This window comes from Poecilia formosa, unplaced genomic scaffold, assembly GCF_000485575.1.
Source record: "Poecilia formosa unplaced genomic scaffold, Poecilia_formosa-5.1.2 Scaffold331, whole genome shotgun sequence".
Lineage (NCBI taxonomy): Eukaryota > Metazoa > Chordata > Actinopteri > Cyprinodontiformes > Poeciliidae > Poecilia > Poecilia formosa.
In genome coordinates this window covers 625,999-636,357 of record NW_006800270.1, presented here as the reverse complement: position 1 = coordinate 636,357, position 10,359 = coordinate 625,999, and positions in this window count along the sequence as shown.

The window sequence follows — 10,359 nt, the reverse complement described above, 5'->3', positions numbered from 1 at the left end:
CTATTGGTCAGATCACTGCATCACAGCCTCTGATTGGTCAATATCTGCAGCAGTAGCTTGAGGCGAATCATTTACTTAGAAATTTTCAGTAACACCTGCTATGACCGCCACATTTTCAAGCATGAGGAAGAGCATTGTTGGTTTAGCAGTTTCACAATCAATTTTTTAATATTATTTGATGTATCAGTTTTATTTATTTGTTTATTTATTCATATAGCATTCACTATTTTCATCTGGTATTTTTATTAAACACATAAATACTAAACTTCTCTTAAATATACATAGAAATGAATATAACTTTGTGCTGTTTGTAGTGAACCAGACAGCATTGTGCATGAGGATTGCTGCAGTTCCTGGAAATCTGAGTCAGCTGACTGTCAGTCAACAGAAATTAGGTTTATGCTTAGTGAGGAAACTTTGCAACAAGTGCTTCCATTGTTACTCTTAATCTGACTGCATTTACCTCATGATTTGATGAACATGTCTTAAAATATGTGGAAAATGTCTAAACCTGCAAGAAAAAGCTGAAAATGAAAGGTACACAACCATAAATATAAATTGAGTTATAATTGTTTTAAATAAAATTATAGCCAAACCCTTTAAATAGCTGCATTTTCTTACTGTGTGATTTAACTTTTATTTTTATAAGTTCATATGTTCAGCTTCTAATTAGAAAAGAATGGCTTCATTTTTCTGTGTTGTAAATATGATGCCTATTACTTATTACCATACTGGACAAGCAAATAGTAAGGAAAATAGTACTAAATGTAGTAAGTATATAATTTAGGGAGATTAAATGTGATAGTCTGAGCATAAAGGCTGCACAGTTTATAATGGTGGACCACTGAAACTGTGGAGAATAAAACCTTTTAATATCACTACAAAAATATTGTATTTGGTTATTTCATGCATAAAAAATACATACATTTCCCTGTAACTCTTCTTCTACAGGAGCATCTGCAGTGTTGGTTGATGGTTCACTCTTAATAATGACTTTGGCAAAACCTAAGCAATCGGCATAAAAAATTAACTTTTGAAAAGTAAATATGAAAGAAAGGTGGATAAAATCTAACACAAAGGAAAATATGAATAAATGCATAACGTAGGGTTGGGTAATAAATAGTCGTTATCAATTAATTGAATGTTTAAAAGAAGATACATTTTTATCAATTTATACAAGGACACCAGGAATGTATGTGCAGGTACTCCATCATCCAGATGATGGCGCTGTGCTGCCGCGATTGAGATCATAATTTAACAGCAGTGAACCTCTTATGAACAACACGGCCATTAAAACCCAGGAGCAAACATCAAATTATAATGGATTTAATCTAATCTGTCCTAATCTCTGTGATCTCAGAGAGGCCGGCCTGAATATTTCATACACAGGTGAGTTTGGGGAAGACAGAGAATGGCTGATATAGATTATAACTTCTGCTCTACTACAAACTCTCCATATCGATCAGTTTTAAAAATCTGACAGATTTCCAGTTTAAAATGTTTATTTTTGTCATCATGTGTTATTATGTTAGTATGTAACTTTTATAAAGAATATTTGTTAGTGACAGTTTGTTATGAGACATAATCTTCTCCCTGAGCAACTATGCAATCTGAAGAAATCCATCGCTTCCAACCAAAAACAACCAATGAGAGCAAAGGGAAGGGTCTTAGCGCCGTCAATCAACATCATGTACTGGCTACTAAATGCGCTAATGGCGGAGAAACAACTAACCGTTAGTGGAAAGCCATTTATCTGCTGTCATTTCATACTATGCTAGCTAGCCTTAACATTAACAATGCTATGCTAACTAGCCTTAGCATTCACAGACCGGCATGTTTGGTCTCCTACTACAGTTATGCTAGTTGTAGCAGAGAGGAAATGGGGGAGGGTGGATCAGCAGTGCCACAGGTGATTGTGATTGGCAGTGCTAAGATCTGCCTCCTGGCTCCGATTGGTTGTTTCTAGTTAGCATTGAGCACACTGGGCAAAGGCAGAGAAGCTAATATCTGTTGCTCTCACAATGTAGTGACAGTTTCAGAAATTATGTCAAAAATATTTTTTTATAAAAGTTACATACTGTAGCTTTCTCCAGCTCACTCACCCAAATAAAGCACATATAAATGTAGAAAAAGATATATTAATTTCCTGTCTGATGCAGGTTTTTTCGTCCTATTTGGCATCATCACGTCTGTCCCAGAGCCAGATCTAAACGACAGAAATCAACATCAACAGCAGCTCTGAATATCCCCGCCTAAATACGGATTTGCTGCTTGAGAGAAAATATGATTTTAATGACGTGCGCTCTCAGTGTTCTCTAAATGTTCTGCCAACCATCTAGACTGCGAATCCCCCAGAGTTTCACAATGATTATGTGATGAGTGTACAGCAAGAAGCAACATTAACTGAGGGCTGAACCTGAGGGGGTTGGAGGCTGACGTGAAAAAGATGAAGCTCGGATCTGAGAGTTCGGGATCAGATCACTTCCTCTTCTATTATTAACCGAGTTAGAAATTACCACCGGCTTCTTGATGTGCCAGCAGGCGTTGGTGGGAATGTCAGCTCACTCGGCTCTCTGGCAGCAAACCAGTTATTGTTGCAGTTGAAAGGAGGACATCACTGTGAGCTGATTTCTGTTTCTCTGATCTGAACCAATGTGAATATTTTTATCTCATCAGGTTAGAGAGGCTGTGCAGTGGATGTAATGTGGGTTCAAGCTTGATTTTTATATTGTTCCTTTTTTTAATTAAAGCTGTAGTATGTAACTTTTATTTTTATAAAATAAAATGACATTTTTTTTAAATATTTGTTGAAACTCACTATTTTCTGACAGAATGAGACAGATAATATGTGACAAAATTGATTCCTCTGCCTTCTCCCAATAAATAGAAACAGCCAATCAGAGCCAGGAGGTGGGACTTAACGCTGTCAATCAATCCAACCATCAGCAGAGCCTGTCATGAATTCTAGGCAAGTTAGCATAATCACCTATGATGGCGAATAAATGGTTTTCCTGTAATGGCAAGTTGCTGTTGCCATTAGCACATTTAGCAGTTCACAAAGTTGATTGACAGCGCTAACACTCGCCTCCTGGTTCTGATTGGTTGTTTTTTGGTGCATTTCTTCATACAGCAACACTAGCTCAAGGAGGAGAAGGTCAATTTTTTCACATGTGATAACGTGAAAAAATTGTTATAACAGTTATAACAAATATGGAAAAAGACATTTCTCTAACTGTTTCCTACTGATGCAGCTCTAACATAATGGGTTTTTATTTCCTTTGGGTTATTTCCAGATGTTTCTCACCCTACTGAGCATCAGACATCATTTTGACATTTAGGCTACACTTAATCTCAATTTAGTTTTGACTTGGCATCAAAGTAAACAGATAGTTCAGTCCAGTTTGGGTTTATTGAAGTACTAAAGGGCAATAAAAGTTACAGTGAGTCAAATATAAATCCATTTATGACAGGGAGAGTCCTAGCAGTAGATATCAGCATCCATTTTGTAAGCCAGTCAGCTGAGAACTGATTGTGAAGGTGACCCATTTTGCAAAATTTGCGTTTTATACATTTTTATACTTCCATTTGGGTGTTTACTGCCTCTGAAAACAGTCTAAGCACTTAAAAAATAAACTTATTGGGCAATAAGTTCATACTTTTTGGTGTCCGGAAAATGAGCCATTTAAAAAACATCACAAATCAGCAGGAACTGCAATGTTACCAAGCAAACCCAGCAAAGCCCAACCTGTTACCTAACAACCTAAGTGGAACTCCAGGACATTTGGTCACCTGGTTTTATTGCTGTATACACTGCACAATGGCTGCTGGAAAAGACAAGAGTTTGGTTGTCAACTTATCACCCTGAAACCACTGGCTGCATTCTTGTTGGTTGTGCAGGAGGCTCCACTTATGCTTTTTAAATTGCTTGCAGCCAATTTTATGTGCAAGTGTAAACATTGATTTTGTGGGGGGGGCTGGCCAGCAGTAGCGCAGTTCAATTTAAAGTGACGGAGGCCCTAAAACTGCTCATACTGAAAGGAGTTATAAATGACCATAACTGATCAGAGTGAAATCTTTTTATATAAAAGTTTAATTTTGTGCAATTATTCCAATCCTAACCTGTTCAAGGAAGCATGGTCACCTTTAAGACACTCACAGCAGCTCACCTGGCCGGTGAAGATGAATTAAATCCTTCTGCACATTCAAACTGCATAAAAACACCTAGAGTCGGTCTCTCTGGAAGCTGAAAACAGCAGATCTGGTCTGAGGTCTGCTGAGTGAAGAAGCAGCCTGCAGGTCCTCGATAAGAAGCAGTGAGTAGTGAGGACATGACAGCCTACTTCAGGTGTCAGCACTTCAAACCAGGAACACGGCCTCTGAGGGAATGTTTGACACTCCCTATCGCAGAGGTGAAGTGGAGGATATTCTGAGTCTGCTGTATTTCATGTCCGGTGTCAACTGGCTCTTAACCTGAAAGAGAAAAAGAAAAATGAAACATCGCCACCACCGAGTCCCCTCCACTTCTGCTCTCAAAGAAGGGAAATAGTAAGCATTTGATTGACAGACCTCTAATAGTATATTAAGAGCAATTTCCAGCATCATGTTGAGAGCCCCCCACGACTCACTTGGCAAGCATGCGACACAGAGTCTGTTGGATCTAATGAGAAATTACAGGGCATCAGTGAGAGGTGTATAACTATCAGTTCCAGTCACATGCAGCTGTACGGCTCATAAACTGAGTCGTGATGGTGAACATAAACATCTCTGAAGGAGCTCTTTAAAGCAGCATTAAAGTCACTCAAGTAGAGCTCCAGAGTCCTGTTCAACTCGGTGTAGTTTATTCATAATCAGAAGAATGTCAGAAAGAAAGTGGATGGATGGATTCAAATCCAAAGACACATTTTTACCCTCAATATGAAACTTGTTTAGAGACACTAAAGTTACATGACCGTTTAACAAAATTACAAATTATAATATTGGAAATTTGTTGTCACCATCTTATTTCTATTTCTAGATTTTAAATAAAATAAAAAACACTAGATAAGATTAAATTGGATTCGTTTTGTCACACAGTACAGTGAAATGCGACAGGGAAAAACAAGAACAGCAGATGTTTCACACAACATGTAAGTACCAATACATGACAAAAATATAAGAATTGTATATAATAAAAAGACAAGAGCTTAATTACTTTTAGAAATTGTGGAGTATTTATTAGTTTAGACCAACATTTATCTTTATACTTTTAAAATCAGGGCAAGATCTAGAGAAACTCCTGTTAGTTTACAAATCTAGAACAAATTTAGAAAGTAATGTCTACTTAACAGCCAGAACAAGAATCAAACAAGGAGAACCAACATTTAGCTTTATATGGTACAAATCTATAACTCAACCCAGAACAACTGGAACCAACATTTAGTTTTATCAGAACAGGAATCCAGAGAAACCACTACTTAATGCACAATTTACTCTTATTCTTATTAAATATGAGGAACCAATATGTAGGTTATACTTTTACCTTTTTGCCTTTCTTTTGGTTTGTTGTTTTGTTTATATTTCCTCTAACTCATGTGAAGCACTTTGAACTGCCTTGTTGCTGAAAATGTGGCAGATAAATAAAATGACCTTACCTTAAATCTGTTTCTTTATGCTTTCCCTCGTCACTGGCAGAGCTGAGACACTTTGGAGGCTGTTTTGGCCCCAGGAGGGGGTTTGTCACGAAACTGCAAGCAGATGTGCGACAAGTTGTGTTGGCAACTCGTAGTGTCCTGTCGCTACTTCACACTTGACCTGTGATTCAACTCTGAGCTCCACTGGTGGTTTTCCCACTGGAAACATCACTGGAAAGGAAACTTTTAACTTGGTTTGCTGTGAGCTGAATGGCTGAATGGATGGAGAACCTGCTAAGTCCATCGTTTTGCAAATTGACACAATTTACAATGTTTTTTTTAGGAGCACAAAAGATTTCATTGTAATCCGCAGTTGGCTGCCTGGAGGGCTGACTGAATCACATCCCATTTCCCATCCAAATTTGTCAGCCTTTAATTTATTATTTTTCTGAAGGCTGATATTTTTCACCCTGTTTATGCAGCATTTCATCTTGCGGCACCGTCCAGCATTTCAGCTTAACTCAAGCTGGAATCCAATATGATGCTCTTTTTTTTCTTTAATAAAGAGGGACGACTTGGGTTGGCTGCAACAACAAAAGATGAGAAAGTATCACTGCAATAGAGAATATAGCCATACAATAGGCAGGATGTATTAAGAATATAGGACAAAGTTTAAGTCTGAATGTAAGGCTGTGAAAAAATGTTTACCAGCTTACAGTTTTATCAAGTTTTTCTTTTTGTCACATTTAAATATTTGATATTCAAACAAACTACATACAAGACAGTTTTCAAAGGATGATTTTATTTCTAAATAAAAGAGATAAAAGAAAAGTAACTGCCCCCTCTTGAAAAAATTATATATTTTTACAAGATTTTGAATTTCATTAGCTACACCCAATTCAAATTTGTGCCAGACGTCTAAAATCAAAATGAATAAAAAAGCACCAAGTTACAACATGAGGCTAAAAGATACCAAAAGGGAAAACATTATGCACAAGAACAGATGACGAAATAAAGTTGTTGCATTTCCATGACAAATGTGAGTAAAACTTTGTTGATTGAAAAAACACAATTTTGCAGTTGCGCTGTTTTCATTAAATAAGAAATACTAAAATCACAAGAGAATAAGTTTTCTTACGTGATAAGTCATTATCAAACATGCTGCGCCACCATCCTCCAACAACTTTGAAGTCTGAAAATCTAAATTTAAAGCTGCAGTATTTTAAAAAATATGTTTTTACATATTTGCTACAGCTGTCACCATGTTGTGACAGCATGAGACAAACTGTAGAGTTTGATCAAAAACAACTAATCAGAGCCAGGAGGAGAGTCTTAGTGCTGTCAATCATTCTTGTGTATATGCTGCTCGCACTCTCCTCCATGCTCTCTGCTACGCTACTGCTTCTCCACATCAAAATGCTATGGCTAGTTAGCATGGCCAATGACGGCGAACAAACCGTTTTTCAGTTGTTTCTTTGCTATTAGCACATTTAACAGCATGTACACAAGTTTGATTGACGGCGCTAGGACACTCCTCCTGGCTCTGATTGGCTGTTTTGATGAGGAGTTGTTAATTTCTGCTGAAGGCAGTAGTACCTCAGGTACCAAGTGGAGGAACTTGATGTTTTCACACATCATTTGTCTCATATTGTCACAACATGGTGACAGTTTTAACAAATATATAAGAAACTTCTTTTTAAAGTTACCTACTCCAGCTCGAAACCTTAGATGCTGAAGCACAATGGCATGAAATAAGCGCTAAAATTTGTCCATTCTCAGTTATCAAAAATGCTTCATCTAGTCGTTGACCTTTGTGTGCAAAACCCTTTAGAGGGAAACACAAAATTACCTCCATAAATGTACATGATGGATGTGGTGAAAGCCAGAGCAGCCAACCTAGAATACGATTTCCTGTCCTAACCTGTTTTACATCTCCTTTAAAGTGGCCTGAATGGCTGTCTAATTAGATTCCTCTCAGCCCATCATCCACAGCACTGTACATTACATCAACCTTCCAGTTGAGCATCTGGGAAACTAATGCAGGTTCTCAGGCAGGTGAAGAACTCATAATGAAAACCCAAAGTTTTAGCCAACTTATTAAACTCTGAGCTGAATATATGACTTACAAGACGGTTCATTGCTTCCTAAAATAGACACTGGATATAGAAATCCACCATTTGCCAGGAACGATCGTTCAAGTCAAATTCAGCAAGAAAACATAGCAAGAAATTAATTCAGCTGAAAATGTGTATTTTATTTATGTAATAGTGTCATATTCTGCAGTATTTGACATTGGTAAATTGAGTTAACATATGCTAACAAACAAGCTAAATTTAGCCACTTGTATCCATGGTTTGGATTTTTATTTTCATCATGATGCGTTTATTATAACCATAACTGAGGAGTGGAAAGTAGACAAGCCGGAAAATTGAGAAATTAGCTTTTTGGCTCTTCAGCACAGCAGACCAGAGAACAACCTGCATCCCACCAAACAATATTTATTCATTATCCTGACATCAGACTTTGGGAACAAGACAAGAAGCGACTAAAATCTTCACGCCTGAGGCAGAAACTGAGACCCGGACAGAGCGATTCAACTTTTTTTCTACTGAGAACTGTGGCCTAAGACTTACAGGAGCTAAATCTAATCCCATTTGTTTTAGTGCCAGCCCAAAACCATCATCTGCAAAACAAAGTGGAAATCCTGAGGGTCCATTGGTTGCATTTCAGAAAGAATGTCTCACATCATTCCTCTCCTGTACTATTGAATGTGGAGGAGAAGGAGCCTAAAATAAAAGCATAAGATGTGATTTCAAAGTGCTATTGTTTAAATTAACCACAGCTGCTGGTACGCTCTCCATACTGACAATGAAAGGCTTTTTATTCTGTGTGAAACGGGGTTTTTTGGCAGCAGGGTTACTGTGTCAAATGGGATGTGGCAATCTGTATTTACTCTAATCTCCTTGATCACCTTTTAATTTACCAAATTGAAGCTTGAATTGGGAACAGGGGAGGTCAGAGCTACTGTTAGCCGTCACAGCTCTGTTTTGCTTTCTCTGCAGTTTACAAAGCTTTTATGTAACCTCGTTACCACCACATATCAGCTTCAGCTTGATTTTTATGCATAGAATAAAACTGGCTTCTATAAAAGGAAAAGGGGATTAGTGGGACCTAGATTTGCGGTAGGAATTTTGGTTTAAAACCTAATTTCTTGGCAAATCCATATGCCTAACCAGATTTCTGCAGCAGCTTTTAGAAGGTTCCATGTTAAAATCAACACTTAGATAGAAGAGCAAAACATTATCTGATTTTACTCAAAACTATTAAGTATAAAGAATTTTTTTTTAAAGTTTGATTCGTAAGACAAATTTATTGTAAATGTCTCACATTTTGTTTGAAGACGTGGTTCTGGATTTTGTTCTTGGTTTATTTATGCATTATGGAGTCTGTGATTTTAAATTCTGATATCTTGGTCCTCTAAGTGTGTTTTCACACCTGATCGTCCAGTAGACTCAGTACGATTGGGAACCAAAATTATAACATTTGTTACATTTTATGTACCAAATGAACCAAACCAATTGGGAAACCTGTTCACCCACTGGCCTGTGGTGGCGCTATACCAAGAATTGGGACAAAGGAAATCACACGAAAACCTCAGAAGAAGTCAGAAGGTCAACTTCCGTCTTTGCAAAAGGTAAACAAAAATGGAGTAGTGTCAGATTTTAGCAGTTGTAACATTTCTCTTTTGCTTTTGTTTTGTAAAAGAATACGAGCCATTTCTCCATCTAGCGTCACACTTTCATGTTTATTTTGGTTAGTATTTACCCAGAATACTCTGCGTTCTAGTTCACTTCCTGCTTTTGACTTCACTTTATCAGAACTGAGACCTAGGCTTTTAGGCGGACCAGAGTTCGCTTTTTTTTGGTCCGCATCAGAGTTCATTTGCACATTCACACCTCTCCAAACAAACTAGGCTATTATAAGCAAATTAACTGTTCAGTTAAAGCAGACTAAACTTGCTGTGCTTTGGTGTTATGAATCCAAACTTAAACTTTTTGTCCACAGTTATTTGGCACAAATATAACACAGATCATCATATGCTGGTGGCAGCATCATGATCATGATTGCCTGGCAGTCTGCTAGATTTTAGGAGAGTTTTTGGAAAGAAGATTGGGTACATATCATCAGGTCAAGATGCACCATCTTCTTCTTCTTCTTCTTCTTCTTGTTTTATGGCGGTTGGCAAACAACTTATAGGTGCATTACCTCCACCTTCCAACAAGATGCACCATGCTGATAGATTCCCAGAATGACGGAGTGCTTTGATAAAATCAAAAGGTGCTTCAACTATATATTACTATAAGGTTGTGCACACTTAAGGGAAGCATTATTTCAAATAGTTTATTGAAGAGCTAAAGTAGAACTTGAGAACCTCACCACTCTTCCTGCATGTTATAACGTGCTCTGCTTGATTGTTTACACCTGTTTCTAATGCTACGTTCCAGTTGTACTCGGAGCTGGGAAATTACGACACCCCAGTCAGAAAAGCAAACCAGAACACCCTCCGAAGTCGGATTTCCCACTGGGAAACTGGGAGCAACTCCGAATACTTTGCGTTTCAATACAGCCGCTCCTGGCATCAACAGTGGTAAGATGTGGTGGAGACACACTGTACGTATAAAATCAATGCTACATGTAGCGCCTGAATCTTTGAGCTGAAAAAATTAAGAGTGGTGTTTAATTGTGGAAA